Genomic DNA, 16112 nt, shown 5'->3' with positions numbered 1-16112 from the left:
CATTGTGAAGAGAGATAGGCCCTACAGGCACTGTCTGCCAGACTGTTGTGATTTTTATTTTTATTTTAAAAAAATGTACCCCCTTTTTTCTCCCCAATTTCATAGTATCCAATTGTTAGTAGCTACTATCTTGTCTCATCGCTACAACTCCCGTACGGGCTCAGGAGAGACGAATGTCGAAAGTCATGCGTCCTCCGAAACACAACTCACTGCTTCTTTACACAGCGCGCATCCAACCCGGAAGCCAGCCGCACCAATGTGTTGGAGGAAACACCATGCACCTGGCGACCTTGGTTAGGGCGCACTGCGCCAGGCCTGCCACAGGGGTTGCTGGTGCACGATGAGACAAGGATATCCCTACCGGCCAAGCCCTCCCTAACCCGGACGACACTAGGCCAATTGTGCATCGCCCCATGGACCTCCCGGTCGCGGCCGGTTGCGACAGAGCCTGGCCGCGAACCCAGAGTCTCTGGTGGCACAGCTAGCGCTGCAGTGCAGTGCCCTTAACCACTGCGCCACCTGAGAGGCCCCGACTGCTGTGATTTTGATAGATTTCTGATGTACAATATGTGAAAAGAGTGGCTCACAACATGTCACATTGTCACTTCCTGACCATAGAGAGCCTTTATTTTCTATGGTGGAGTAGGTTAGGGTGTGACTGGGGGGTTAGTCTAGTTTATCTTTTCTATGTGGGGTTCTAGGTTGTTTTTTCTATGTTGGGGTTTTGGTATGATTCCCAATTAGAGGCAGCTGGCTATCGTTGTCTCTAATTATACTTAAGTAGCATTTTTTCCACCTGTGGGTTATGGGATATTGTTTATGTTTGGAGTTAGTGCACATAGCACCTCAGTAGTCACGGTTTGTTCATTTATTGTTTATTGTTTTGTTTTGTTAAGTTTCACTAATAATAAAGTATGTGGTACTCATATCGCGCTGCGTCTTGGTCCGACCATTATTACGAACATCGTGACACACATGAGATGCACAAGTACGGTGAAATTCCTTTCTTGCGAACTAAAAAAACTCTACAATGCAATAATCAATAACAATGTAATAGTAGATAAAAACACACGTCAAATAAGAATATGTGGAACACAATAAGTAAGTAAGTAAGCATACTATATACAGGGGTGTGTGTGTGTGTGAGTGTGAACGTGGGTGGTAGGGTCTGTGTCATGGTTCAGGAAGTATTTGAGCAACGATAAGCAGACCCCCTCCCAGCTATTGCTTCACCACCTGTTGAAAGTGTCTCCTTTCCTATTGAATAACACCTATCCATTTCCATAACATCTACAGTACAGTAGCCTCCATTACCTCAGTCTCATAACATGACCGACTACATAATAATGACGCTATCAAGCAGGCTAGTTTTCTATATCATGTAACATAAAGGCTATGCTTTAACAGGTGCTGTCCAGTGCTGAAATCAGGCAATACTGCATGACTTTCCCCAAATGTGTGTATTCCATGACAAAATGTTTTGATGTGATGTGAGATATTATAACCTTGACCTGTGTTAGTCCACTTTGTGTATAAAACACTTAAGGAATTACTTCACATACAAAAAATAGATATTCATATTGCCACGCGCAGTGCTGCAATTTATAGCAATGAGCACCATAAACAATACAACATGGCCAAAATATATAAAAACAGCATCTGAATGTGTGCAGGTATGTGTGTGCATGTGTGTGCATGCTTCCATATGTGTGTGCCCAAGATGGTTTTTATCTTTATTAATTACATAATCCAGATTTATGATCATAATTGCTGCCTCAGTTCAGATCAGCAAAGCATCCCTTTAATTATTTCAGTGGTGGCCTACCAAATAGACTGGCCAAAACTCTATAAATCCACTGAGACTGGGAATAACAAGGGATTTGACCCCAACTGTAAATCTGGGAGAGGCTGTAAAAGTTGCTGAAAGGACAGATACTGAACTGATAAGACTTTAACCAATGTTTAAATGTTTGATTTTGGTGTAAGTTATTCTGTTGTGATTATGGTATCATGGCAAGGTGGAAGAGGTAATATTGAATAGGAACAGGTAGTTCGTTTCTGTGAAGTTAACTTATTAATGAGCTGTATGTAAAAACTATACTAGTAAGATGCCTAGCATGGCCGTTTTATACATGATAGGTTAATGTGTACTATGTACCAATACTATTTATGTGCAATACAAGCACTATACATTCTGAAGTCAACCAACAGTATCCTTAACATTTAAACAATGAAACCTAACCACTTTTGAGCCACATTTACTTCTATGCCGGAAGCTAAGCTAGCTTTCAGACTGAAATCTGCTACATCTGTCTTCACCCTCCATATTAACACTAAACTACAGCAGACGAAAAACACACAGACCTAGAACACATCTACCTACTTCCCATCCACATCTTTAAGGACACCCTTTAATTTATGTCACCCTTCATTTTAAATTCCTCCTGTGCCTTTTTGACCTTGACCCTATAGGTTTCCGTAGTGTAAAGTTAATTGTAAACTTCAGTATAGAATGGTAAGGTCTCTACATGCTCTAAGACACTGAGCTTAAAAGGCTGTGGCCAACATCTGTCTGGAGTCAGGAGGAAGTCTGATGTCAGGAAGAGTGGTCTTATAGGAGAAACATGGTGGCATCCTGTTCCTGCTTGGCATGGTCCTTGACTGGGCCGCCCAGTGGGTGAACTGGGATTACAGTTACAGCACATCCGGTGCTCTGGCACAACTGGTGCCCTGCTTCCATATCTGATCAAGCATGAAAGATGCAAAGAAATATACTGTTTACACATGGCATGACAGATTCCACAAAGGTACTGACAAGTTATTTAATATTATTAGAAATGTGGATTTCATTACGTACATTCATCAAGTACCAGGCCTCCCCATGCCCATCCAGTCCAAAACCTGCATAAAGTCAAACAGTCAAAAACAACTAACAGAAGAACATGATTTCAATTCAGAAATGTCAAACACCTAAAAGACTGTATTCTAAAAATATACCCTGAAAACATTGCAAATCAATAACGCTATCCCAAGTGGCCTTTTAGCATTAAGTCTGGTCTGGGCCCCCCAAAAATACCTTTCCGCCCTCAATTGATAGCATGCTTTGCATGGTGTTCTGTAAATGGCACAGCAAGAGGGAGAAGTGGGAACAAAGAGTGCTGGGCAATAATCCAGGTGGGTTTCCATGACACGGGGAAATTAAAGCTGTGAGGAATGGCGGGAAGCCGGCGCAATGATCTGCCACTGTCGGAACGCAAGAGGGAAAAGCACGGGCCGGGAATGGATTGCTGTGTTGGATTCACTGTAGTCAGGGAAAGCTAAAGAGGGAAGGAGGGAAGTAGGAAAGGAGAGGGGGAAGAGAAAGTAGTCAGAGAAGGAGGGAAGGGGGTATTAGAGATGAGTGTTAAGGCAGCATTTTTCCCAGCAGACAAAAACATTTGCCTGGATATCAATTTGGAGCCGGTGAAGCAGTCTTCCCCCTCTGCCCTGTCATCCATCATCTTTTTGCGAGCTCACCCCTCCACTACCCCCCCACCCTCCCCCTTACTCCTCATCCCCCTTCACCCGCATCATGTTCCACCTTTCCCCACCTCCTCCCCGCACCCCTCCCTCCACAATACATCCAGATAGCACAAAGCTGAAAGAGAAAGAGTGGAGAGGACAACATGGGCTGGTGTGTGGGAAGAACCACAAACGGGTGAGTGAGCGTGTGGGTGGGAGGGGGTTAAGGAGCAGGGCAGAGTGGTTTCCACAGCAGTCGTGGCCCCAGTCTCATGGCATTAAGCTCGGCGGGGGAGGCCCCACCCCCTTGAGGCCCCCTTATTGGCACCTTCCCCTGCACCCCATCACTCATCTCAGGCCCATCATCCATCACCCATCGCGATCAATAGGAGGCCGCGCATTCATCAGCCTTGGGTGCTGATGGGAAGAGGTAGGGGGAGGAGAGGGGGGAGTGAAGGGGGGGAGGAGGGGTGGGGGGATCACGTGGATTGGGCGGTGGTTTGGAGTCTGAGAGAATTACCAACGGGGGAGTAAAAAGAGAAAAAAGAAGAGTGATGTTCAGGAGAAAGGGCATAACAAGAAGAGGCAAAGAAGCACAGAAAGATGCATCAGCAGCCAAAAGAGGTTCTTCTCTCTTCCCACTGGGGATGGCTGGAAAAATGTCTGTCAAAAAATGAACTCTACGTTAACCTGAAAACTAAACAAAATATGAGTTACAACATAGATACTTGCAACACACCCAGCATCTGACACATGAATGTTGAGGAGTTTGAGCCCAGGAATAGAGGTGCTGCTGCGTCCCTATAGCTCCAGGTCAGGGGGAGAGTTGCTACCTTGCCTAGCCACAGTTCAGTTGGAGCATTAATACACTGCATCAGTAAATCTGGAGCGTCAATACCCTGTCTAGCCCCAGTTCAGTTGGAGTGTTAATACCCTGCCTCAGTTCAGATGGGGCGTCAATACCCTGCCTAGTCCCATTTCAGTTGGAACATTAATACCCTGCCTAGTCCCATTTCAGTTGGAACATTAATACCCTGCCTAGTCCCATTTCAGTTGGAACATTAATACCCTGCCTAGTCCCATTTCAGTTGGAACATTAATACCCTGCCTAGTCCCATTTCAGTTGGAACATTAATACCCTGCCTAGTCCCATTTCAGTTGGAACATTAATACCCTGCCTATCCCCAGTTCAGTTGGAGTGTTAATACCCTGCCTCAGTTCAGATGGGGCGTAAATACCCTGCCTAGTCCCATTTCAGTTGGAACATTAATACCCTGCCTAGTCCCATTTCAGTTGGAACATTAATACCCTGCCTAGTCCCATTTCAGTTGGAACATTAATACCCTGCCTAGTCCCATTTCAGTTGGAACATTAATACCCTGCCTAGTCCCATTTCAGTTGGAACATTAATACCCTGCCTAGTCCCATTTCAGTTGGAACATTAATACCCTGCCTAGTCCCATTTCAGTTGGAACATTAATACCCTGCCTAGTCCCATTTCAGTTGGAACATTAATACCCTGCCTAGTCCCATTTCAGTTCAGATGGAGCATTAATACCCTGCCTAGTTCCAGTACAGCTGGAGTGTTAATACCCTGCCTAGCCACTGTTCAGTTGGAGCAGTAATAACCTGCCTTGCCCAAGTTCATTTGGAGTGTTAACACCCTACATCAGTTCAGTTGGAGCATCAATATCATGCCTTGCTCCAGTTCAGTCGGAAATGTTAATACCCTACCCTGCCGCAGTTCAGTTGGAGCATTAATACCCTGCCTAGCCCCAGTTCAGTTGGAGCATTAATACCCTGCGTAGCCCAAGTTAGTTGGAGCATTAATACCCTGCCAAGCCCCAGTTCAGTTGGAGCATTAATACCCTGCCTTGTCCCAGTTCAGTCGGAAATGTAAATACCCTGCCTAGCCCCAGTTCAAATGGGGCATTAATACCCTGCCTAGCCCCAGTTCAAATGGAGCATTAATACCCTGCCTATCCCCAGATCAGTTGGAGCGTTAACATCCCACCTCAGATCAGTTGATGCATTAATACCCTGCCTCATCCCAGTTCTGTCGGTAATGTTATTACCCTGCCTAGCCCCTGTTCAGATGGATTGTTAACACCCTACCTCAGTTCAGTTGGAGCATCAATACCCTGCCTTGCCCAAGTTCAGTTGGAGCATTAATACCCTGCCTAGCTCCAGTTCAGATGGAGCATTAATACCCTGCCTAGTTCCAGTTCAGTTAGAGCATTAATACCTTGAATAGGCCAAGTTCAGTTGGAGCATTAACACCCTGCCTACACCCAGCTCAGTTGGAGCGCTAACACCCTATCTCTGTTTAGTTGGAGCATTAATACCCTGCCTAGTCCCAGTTCAGTCGTCAATATTAATACCCCTCCTAGCCCCAGTTCAGTTGGACCGTTAATACCCCTCCTAGCCCCAGTTCAGTTGGAGCTTTAACACCCTAGCTCAGTTCAGTTGGAGCATCAATACCCTGCCTAGCCCCAGTTCCGATGGAGCGGTAATACCCTGCCTCAGTTCACTTGGAGAATTAATATCGTGCCTAACCCCCTGCTCAGTTGAAGCATTAATTCCACGTCTAGCCCCAGTTCATTTGTATTGTTAAAACCCTGCCTCAGTTCAGCTGGAGCGGCAATACCCTGCCTAGTCCCAGTTCAGTCAGTGCGTTAATACCCTGCCTAGCCCACAGTTCAGTTGGAGCATTAACACCCTACCTCAGTTAAGATGGAGAATTAATACCTTGCCTAGTCCCAGTTCAGTTGGAGTGTTAATACCCTGCCTCAGTTCATTTGGAGTGTCAATACCCTGCCTAGCCCCAGTTCAGTTGGAGCATTAACACCCTACCTCAGTTCAGATGGAGAATTAATACCCTTCCTAGTCCCAGTTCAGTTGGTGCATTAATACCCTGCCTAGCCCCAGTTCAGTCAGTACGTTAATACCCTGACTAGTCCCAGTTCAGTTGGAGTGTTAATACCCTGCATCAGTTCAGTTGGAGCCCAGTTCAGTTGAAGCGTTAATACACTACCTAGCCCCAGTTCAGTTAGAGCGTTAATACACTGCCTAGCCACAGTTCAGTTGGAGTGTTAATACCCTGTCTAGCCCCAGTTCAGTTGGAGAGTTAGTACCCTGCATCAGTTCAGCTGGAGCATTAATACCGTGCCTAGCCCCAGTTCAGTTGGAACGTTCATACCCTGTCTTGTCCCAATTCAGTTGGAGCGTTAATACCCTGACTAACCTTAGGTCAGTTACAGCATTAATACCCTGCATCAGTTCAGTAGGAGCATTAATATCCTGCCTTGCCCAAGTTCAGTTGGAGCGTTAATACCCTGCCTATCCCCAGTTCAGATAGGGCGTTAATAACCTGCCAAGCCCCAGTTTTAGTTTGAGTGTTTATTTCCATGTCTAGCCCCATTTCAATTGGAGTGTTATACCCTGCCTATCCCCAGGTCAGTTGATGTTAATACCCTACCTAGCCTCAGTTCAGTTGGAGTGTTAATACCCTGCCTAGCCCCAGTTCAGTTAGAGCATTAATACCCTGCTTAGCCCCAGTTCAGTTGGAGCATTAATACCCTGCCTAGCCCTAGTTTAGTTGGAGTGTTTATACCCTGCCTAGCCCCAGTTCAGTTGGAGTGTTAATACCCTGCCTAGCCCCAGTTCAGTTAGAGCATTAATACCCTGCTTAGCCCCAGTTCAGTTGGAGCATTAATACCCTGCCTAGCCCCAGTTCAGTTGGAGTGTTAATACCCTTCCTTGCCCCCGATCAGTGGGAGTTCAGGAGGTGACACTGATTAAGCATTCTCAGTGATAAGTGGGACTTTCGTGCACAGCATCACAAGGAGGAATTAGAAAGGGGGGTGGGGGTAGAGGGAGGAGATGTAAAAGAGGAGAAAGAGAGAAAGGAGAGGGAACAAATAAGAAATTAGCAAGAGTGTGAGCTAGCACTTGGCCTTCATACACATGCTCACACATTCTCACTGCAGTGTCAGTGTCAGTCATTCCCTGGTTGTCAGTTTCCGGCAAGGCTCTGCACTTTGTAGTGACAGCTCATAAGTTGTACCCACACACACGCTGGCTAAGGCCTTTCCACCGGCTGAAGTTGGGCTGGAATGGATCGGCACTTTGAGATGATGGATAACCGTCCTGCACAGAAAGGTTAGGGACAGGAAACTAGGAAACTATGCAGTATATATATTTTTTTTACGTGTTATTTCTGACATTGGTACCCCAGGTAATCTTAGGTTTCATTACATACAGTCGGGAGGAACTACTGAATATAAGAGCAATGTCAACTCACCATCAATACGACCAGGAATACGACTTTCCTGAAGCGGATCCTGTGTTTTGCCCACCACCCAGGACAATGGATCGGATCCCAGCCGGCGAACCTAAACAACGTCGCCGTAAAAGGGGCAAACGAAGCAGTCTTCTGGTCAGGCTCCGGAGACGGGCACATCGCGCACCACTCACTAGCATACTACTCTCCAATGTCCAGTCTCTTGACAACAAGGTTGATGAAATCCGAGCAAGGGTAGCATTCCAGAGAGACATCAGAGACTGAAACATTCTTTGCTTCACGGAAACATGGCTAACTCTCAAGATGCTATAGGAGTCGGTGCAGCCAGCTGGTTTCCTCAGGCATCACGCCGACAGAAACAAGCATCTTTCTGGTAAGAAGAAAGGCCGGGGCCTTTCTGATTAACGAGACGTGGTGTGATCATAACAACATACAGGAACTCAAGTCCTTCTGTTAACCTGACTGAGAATTCCTCACAATCAAATGTCGACCGCATTATCTACCAAGACAATTCTCTTCGATTATAATCACAGCCATATATATTCCCCCCCAAGCAGACACATCGATGGCCCTGAACAAACTTTTTTTTACTCTATGTAAACTGGAAACCACATATTCTGAGAATGCAGTCATTGTAGCTGGGGATTTTAACAAGGCTAATCTGAAAAGAAGACTCCCTAAATTCTATCAGCATATCGATTGTGCAACCAGGGTTGGTAAAACCCTGGATCATTGTTATTCTAACTTCCGCGATGCATATAATTTTTTTTATTTTTTATTTCACCTTTATTTTACCAGGTAGGCTAGTTGAGAACAAGTTCTCATTTGCAACTGCGACCTGGCCAAGATAAAGCATAGCAGTGTGAACAGACAACACAGAGTTACACATGGAGTAAACAATTAGCAAGTCAATAACACAGTAGAAAAAAATGGGCAGTCTATATACAATGTGTGCAAAAGGCATGAGGAGGTAGGCGAATAATACAATTTTTGCAGATTAACACTGGAGTGATAAATGATCAGATGGGCATGTACAGGTAGAGATATTGGTGTGCAAAAGAGCAGAAAAGTAAATAAATAAAAACAGTATAAAAACAGTATGGGAATGAGGTAGGTGAAAATGGGTGAGCTATTTACCTATAGACTATGTACAGCTGCAGCGATCGGTTAGCTGCTCGGATAGCTGATGTTTGAAGTTGGTGAGGGAGATAAAAGTCTCCAACCAGCTGGTTTTGCAATTCGTTCCAGTCACAGGCAGCAGAGTACTGGAACGAAAGGCGGCCAAATGAGGTGTTGGCTTTAGGGATGATCAGTGAGATACACCTGCTGGAGCGCGTGCTACGGATGGGTGTTGCCATCGTGACCAGTGAACTGAGATAAGGCGGAGCTTTACCTAGCATGGACTTGTAGATGACCTGGAGCCAGTGGGTCTCGAATATGTAGTGAGGGCCAGCCGACTAGAGTATACAAGTCGCAGTGGTGGGTGGTATAAGGTGCTTTAGTGACAAAACGGATGGCACTGTGATAGACTGCATCCAGTTTGCTGAGTAGAGTGTTGGAAGCCATTTTGTAGATGACATCGCCGAAGTCGAGGATCGGTAGGATAGTCAGTTTTACTAGGGTAAGCTTGGCAGCGTCCTCCCCCGCCCTCCTTTCGGAAAAGCGGACCACGACTCCATTTTGTTGCTTCCAGCCTACAGACAGAAACTAAAACAAGAAGCTCCCGCACTCAGGTCTGTTCAACACTGGTCCGACCAATCTGATTCCACGCTTCAAGACTGCTTCTATCACGTGGATTGAGATATGTTCCGCACTGCGTCCAACAACAACATTGACGAATACGCTGATTCGGTGAGCGAGTTTATTAGAAAGTGCATCGGCGATGTCGTACCCACAGCAACTATTAAAACATATCCAAACCAGAAACCGTGGATTGATGGCAGCATCAGCGAAACTGAAAGCGCGAACCATTGCTTTTAACCATGGCAAGGTGACTGGAAACATGACCGAATAGCTATTCCCTCTGCAAGGCAATCAAACAAGCTAAGCTTCAGTATAGAGACAAAGTAGAGTTGCAATTCAACGGCTCAGACACAAGAGGTATGTGGCAGGGTCTACAGTCAATCACGGATTACAAAAAGAAAACCAGCCCCGTCGCGGACCAGGATGTCTTGCTCCCAGACAGACTAAATAACTTCTTTGCTCACTTTGAGGACAATACAGTGCCACTGACACGGCCCGCTATCAAAACCCGCGGACTCTCCTTCACTGCAGCCGACGTGAGTAAAACATTTAAACGTGTTAACCCTCGCAGGCCCAGACGGCATCCCCAGCCACGTCCTCAGAGCATGCGCAGACCAGCTGGCTGTTTTGTTTACGGACATATTCAATCAATCCTTATCTCAGTCTGCTGTTCCCATATGCTTCAAGAGGGCCACCATTGTTCCTGTTTCCAAGAAAGCTAAGGTAACTGAGCTAAATGACTACCGCCCCGTAGCACTTACTTCTGTCATCATGAATTGCTTTGAGAGACTAGTCAAGGACCATATCACCTCCACCCTACCTGACACCCTAGACCCACTCCAATTTGCTTACCGCCCCAATAGGTCCACAGACAACGCAATTGCAATCACACTGCACACTGCCCTAACCCATCTGGACAAGAGGAATACCTATGTGAGAATGCTGTTCATCGACTACAGCTCAGCATTTAACACCATAGTACCCTCCAAACTCATCATCAAGACCCTGGGTCTCGACCCCGCCCTGTGCAACTGGGTACTGGACTTCCTGACGGGCTGCCCCCAGGTGGTGAGGGTAGGTAACAACATCTCCACCCCGCTGATCCTTAACACTGGGGCCCCACAAGGGTGCGTTCTAAGCTCTCTCCTGTACTCCCTGTTCACCCACTACTGCGTGGCCATGCACGCCTCCAACTCAATTATCAAGTTTGCGGATGACACTACAGTGGTAGGCTTGATTACCAACAACGACGAGACGGCCTACAGGGAGGAGGTGAGGGCCCTCGGAGTGTGGTGTCAGGAAAATAACCTCACACTCAATGTAAACAAAACAAAGGAGATGATTGTGGACTTCAGGAAACAGCAGAGGGAACACCCCCCTATCCACATCAACGGGACAGTAGTGGAGAGGGTAGTAAGTTTTAAGTCCCGCGGTGTACACATCATGGACAAACTGAATTGGTCCACCCAAACAGACAGCGTTGTGAAGAAAGCGCAGCAGCGCCTCTTCAACCTCAGGAGGCTGAAGAAATGCGGCTTGTCACCAAAAGCACTCACAAACTTCTACAGATGCACAATCGAGAGCATCGTGTCGGGCTGTATCACCGCCTGGTACGGCAACTGCTCCGCCCACAGCCATAAGGCTCTCCAGAGGGTAGTGAGGTCTGCACAATGCATCACCGGGGGAAAACTACCTGCCTTCCAGGACACCCACACCACCCGATGTCACAGGAAGGCCATAAAGATCATCAAGGACAACACCACCCGAGTCACTGCCTGTTCACCCCGCTATCATCCAGAAGGCGAGGTCAGTACAGGTGCATCAAAGCAGGGACCGAGAGACTGAAAAACAGCTTCTATCTCAAGGCCATTAGACTGTTAAACAGCCACCACTAACATTGAGTGGCTGCTGCCAACATAATGACTCAACCCCAGCTCACTTTAATAATGGAAATGGGTGGAAATTGATGTAAAAAATGTATCACTAGCCACTTTAAACAATGCCACTTAATATAATGTTTACATATCCTACATCATATGTACATGTATATACTATACTGTACCTTATATTATCTACTGCATCTTGCCATCTTTATGTAATACATGTATCACTAGCCACTTTAAACTATGCCACTTTGTTTACATACTCTACATTACTCATCTCATATGTATATACTGTACTCGATACCATCTACTGCATCTTGCCTATGCCGTTCTGTACCATCACTCATTCATATATCTTTATGTACATATTATTTATCCCTTTACACTTGTGTGTGTATAAGGTAGTAGTTGTGGAATTGTTAGGTTAGATTACTCATTGGTTATTACTGCATTGTCGGAACTAGAAGCACAAGCATTTCGCTACACTCTCATTAACATCTGCTAAACATGTGTATGTGACAAATAACATTTGATTTGATTTGAAGATGCCAAGTACAACCTTGAATTGTCATGGATAGCCCTCAACATTGTTTAATGGAAATAATGTACCTCATGATAAATTACAAACCACAATACACCATCTACCTGAGGCATTGAGACAACGTATCTACTTCCATTGTCAAACAAAAAACACCACCATTCCCTCTTACACAAGTGCACACACACACACACGTAAAAGACCACCACCACACTATTGGCGCAACAAGCATCCCATGACGATCTACCGAAACCAGACACTCCTCACATAGCCAGGTGGAAGAGTACATTTAACCTAGCCACAACCCTCTCTGTCTCTGTCTTCTGTGACCACACCCACGGACCAGCCAGTCCCCAGGTCTCTCCCTTGTACCTCCTCAGGTGTCTCTCTCCTGTTTCAAACAACCCCAGGTCCCCATCTGCCAGCCGGCCGGTCACTCTGGTCGTCTGGATTATTCAGGAGTGTCTAAACGCTCTTTGTAGTAGCATGACTGGACAAACTACCAGCAGGCCCACTAAGCCACCAGGGCTCTGCTGCAAGCCCACAGCCTGAGCCACACCGTGAAGATGCAGTTTTAGCTTTACTGTGCTTTGGATAAACCAAAGAAATGCTTATTTGGACCGTGTTCAGCTATGCATTAGAGACTAGAGGTCTTCAGGGATCCACCTGTACCTGAATACCCGAGACCCAATCCAGCACCTCAACATTGGGTCCGGATCCAGAATTCTAAATAATATTATGGGTTTGGGTCGGATCTGATATAATTGTCACGGGTCTCGGGTACGTGTAATTTAAACGGACTTGTCTGGAAGGGCCCATACAGATCCAATCATGACTGCTGCAGTAGAGAGAGAGAGACATCTTTTTGTTTATGCTGCTGCTCTTGCTTTTCACGAGAGTTGAACACGGCGCGTGTAGCTTGTTGTTGGCCAATCAGGAGTCATCAAAGCGGCAATAGGCTACAGTCATAGAGCCTCGCTCATTGTGTGGCAAAAAGTGAGGAGATCTCTAATCAATGGAAGATGGAATTAAAGTTAAAGGAGAAGGCTAGGTTACATTGACCAAGAGCCAACAGGTACTGTCGGCTGCTCCTTGGTATTCTGCATGGAGTTGTTGTTATTTGTAACTGTAGGATTAGAAAGCACATTCACTGCAGCGTCAGTTAGCCTAGCTAGCTAACGTTAGCTAGCTTTAAATATATTGTTTCTCTTGGTTTGATGCAGTCAAGACAGTTACTACATAATCATATTTGATGATAAATAACCTATGGCAACTATTAGTCTGCTGTAAAGCGAATAGGCTTGGTTGATTGGTGTCTCTATATTCTCGCTCCCTCCTCCCTGTGTCACTCGCTCACAGCATGGTCCCTCTCCGCCTGCTAGAGCGGCACCTCTCTCCCTCCTCTCATGCTTTATTAGCTCCGGTTAATATCGTTGCATTAAAACATTTATTTTCTGCTGCTTCGCTCACTCGGATGGGACCTAGTCTGGATCCGACCAGGTCTATACGGAACGGGTCTAATGTTCCTCGGATCCGTTCAGAACGGGTCTCTAAATTTGAACAAGTTCATTTATGCATATTGGGTTCGTGTGGGAAAGCCCCAGGTCCATTTCAGAATGTGTCAGTTGGACCCGTGAAGACCTTTAGTAAAGACACTTTAAAAAGCAGAGCACACACCATCATGGAGTTTCACTGTACATGTCAGGGTATAACTCCCTCTTGTTTATCTTGCTCCTTTTCTCTTTTGGTTATCCGACCTTTAGCACCTCACAGCCTATGTGCTGTGCTTTTATAAATATTTTATCCTGGGCCTGTCCGTCTTCCTCTGTGTATGTAAATGCGTGGTCGGTAAAGAGCACCACGTCCCTGCCTGTTTAAAGGGAACAGGAGGACATAATGGAGGGGTGTGATTAATATTGGAGGAGCTGAAGTAACCGCAAACCTCCCAACCTGGGGTCACCATGTGTGAAGCTTGAAAACAGACCGGCAGTCAGATCTTTAACCTGATTATGGTTGTATTTTTGTACTCTTATTTGTTTTCTTAGATCGTGGTATACTGTATGTATTAGAAATCTTATCTTCAATTAATGTGAGAATATGCTATGTAGTGTAATTGGCATAATCAGATTACAAGAGAGGTGGTTTACCTGTGATAAGCTATACCCTACTGTACGTTAACACAAAACATGTATAGCTTCAGCCTACAACTTCCAATTTCTTGAGGTCATGCCCCACACAAATTCCTGAAGAATATATAACTTCAGAAAATGTCTCCAATAAGCCAGTGATGAGACACACTCACAGGTGGTTCACCTGCAGAATGACCTATCCACACAGACTGTCCCTGTGGTGGGGTTTTCCCTGCCCTTAACTCAGACAGAACCAATCCTCCCATTTATGAGCCATATCTAGCTGCAGACTGGAATGACAGACATGCAGGGACATATAGAGAAACAGAGAGAAAACCGGAGGGAAAACATCTCCTTCCCACCTCGCCGCCTGACCTTTCAATAAGAGGCCAGTTGTTAAGCGAATTTCGGGAATCCTATAAACACAAATTACCGTTTGTAATCTCCTGCCACAGAGCAGAGAAATATGACCACAGAGAGTGATCAATCAGATACTTAGAGCCCTGCACTGACATCTGGAAAGAGGGAGGGGGGAGGATGAGAGGAGGAGGTGGGAGAGTTGGCAAAGCCTCAGTCTAATGCATGAAAAGGAGTGAGGTAGAGGGAGGAAGGAAAATGGAGGGAAGGAGTTATACTGTAGGGAGAGGTATAAGTGTTATAAGGAGTGAAGGAGAGAGAGAGGTGAGTAAAGCATCAAATTAAAACAGAATGAGAGAATGAAGGAGGAAGAGAGAAATACCACAGTCCCCATTCCCCTCATCGTCCCCTCATCCATCCTCTCATCCCTCCATTTAGGGTGATGCAACCACAGAGTTAGGTCACCGGTTAGGCAATTTCCCCATCCTTAACCAACTGACTACTTACGTCATGTCCCTCGGTCAGTGTGGAGTATTGAGGTATTTCTTTCCAGCGGCTGTGGGAGAACCGGTTTGGTCGGGTTAAAAGAAGAATCGTATCCGAGCCGCCATTCTGTTATATTAACTGTAACATTAATAGGCCCTGAGGAATATAGATGCCTAAGCACGGGCAATGCATTACGTCGTTTGGTTCGGAAACTGCTTTTATCTCAATCTGTATTTAAGCCAGGTCATGTTTTGGTTCATGTCACATGTGGGTTTGATTAGTTTATTATTCTTGGATGAACTTTTGAGCTGGGTTAGAGCTCGGGCTTTAAACAACATTCATTGGGTTTATTCAATAAGAATATTCGATTTTAGGAGCTACCGGGATTATACATTCTTACCTGCCACTCAACAATTTCTTTCAAAGTCTTATTTTTAAAAGCAATCAACTAGCATCAAAAATGTACATTGTTCACGTATCAAAACACTCCCCCATTTCTAACTACAGTCAAGTACCTATGACCTAAATCTGCATGCATTTAAAATGTTCACTTCAGCTGGTCAAGAGGCTTGTGGGGCTCAGTAGCCCAGGCGTAAATCACAATGTGACCTGATTTTCTGTGTTAATGTTGCCAGGTCTTGGCATGGCCAATAACTCGGGCTATTAGAGCTAAAGGACCGGCCTTCCGTGCACTACTCCAATGGGGCTGATCATCCAATCGACAATGTGATTTACCCCTCGATTGACCCCTGTTGACCCCTTTGGCCAATCAGAGTAATGGCAGCGGTGGTCTGAGGGTCCTCAGTGACCCAACCTCACCACACACAAACACACACACAGACATACACACACCCTTCACACCGTGTAATCTCACACCCCGGGTGTCGAACCTGTCTCAACTTTAACTGCCCGTATTGATGCTTTTCTTCATTGAGGCAGTCTCGTTAGTTCTGACCTCTCTCCTTTTCTGCAGGGCAGTTCAAATCAACAGCCCCTGCCCTCGATCACTTCATAATAATGCAGCCAAAGAGACTAGCTAAACAAGAGGTCTTCATGGCTCCAAAACGTTGGACCCGTTCCGAAATGGACCTGGAACTTTCCCACCCTGACCCGATATGCATAAATAAATTAAATGTAAAAAAAAATATATAGAAACCCGTTTTGAATTGACC

General features: G+C 45.7%; 1 long non-coding RNA gene across 1 annotated transcript; it reads right to left on the bottom strand.

Moving 5' to 3' along the window:
• Positions 1-1835: 1835 nt before the first annotated feature.
• Positions 1836-7895, bottom strand: LOC118385665 (uncharacterized). The gene is made up of 4 exons (XR_004826079.2): positions 7805-7895; positions 7476-7650; positions 2858-2901; positions 1836-2742 (listed from the first exon to the last, which is right to left on the bottom strand). It is a non-coding gene; the product is annotated as an uncharacterized LOC118385665 (long non-coding RNA).
• Positions 7896-16112: the final 8217 nt, after the last annotated feature.

The sequence above is a fragment of the Oncorhynchus keta genome, chromosome 6, assembly GCF_023373465.1.
Source record: "Oncorhynchus keta strain PuntledgeMale-10-30-2019 chromosome 6, Oket_V2, whole genome shotgun sequence".
Lineage (NCBI taxonomy): Eukaryota > Metazoa > Chordata > Actinopteri > Salmoniformes > Salmonidae > Oncorhynchus > Oncorhynchus keta.
The sequence above is the reverse complement of the archived record's forward strand: the minus strand, read 5'-3'. Positions and strand labels throughout refer to the sequence as shown.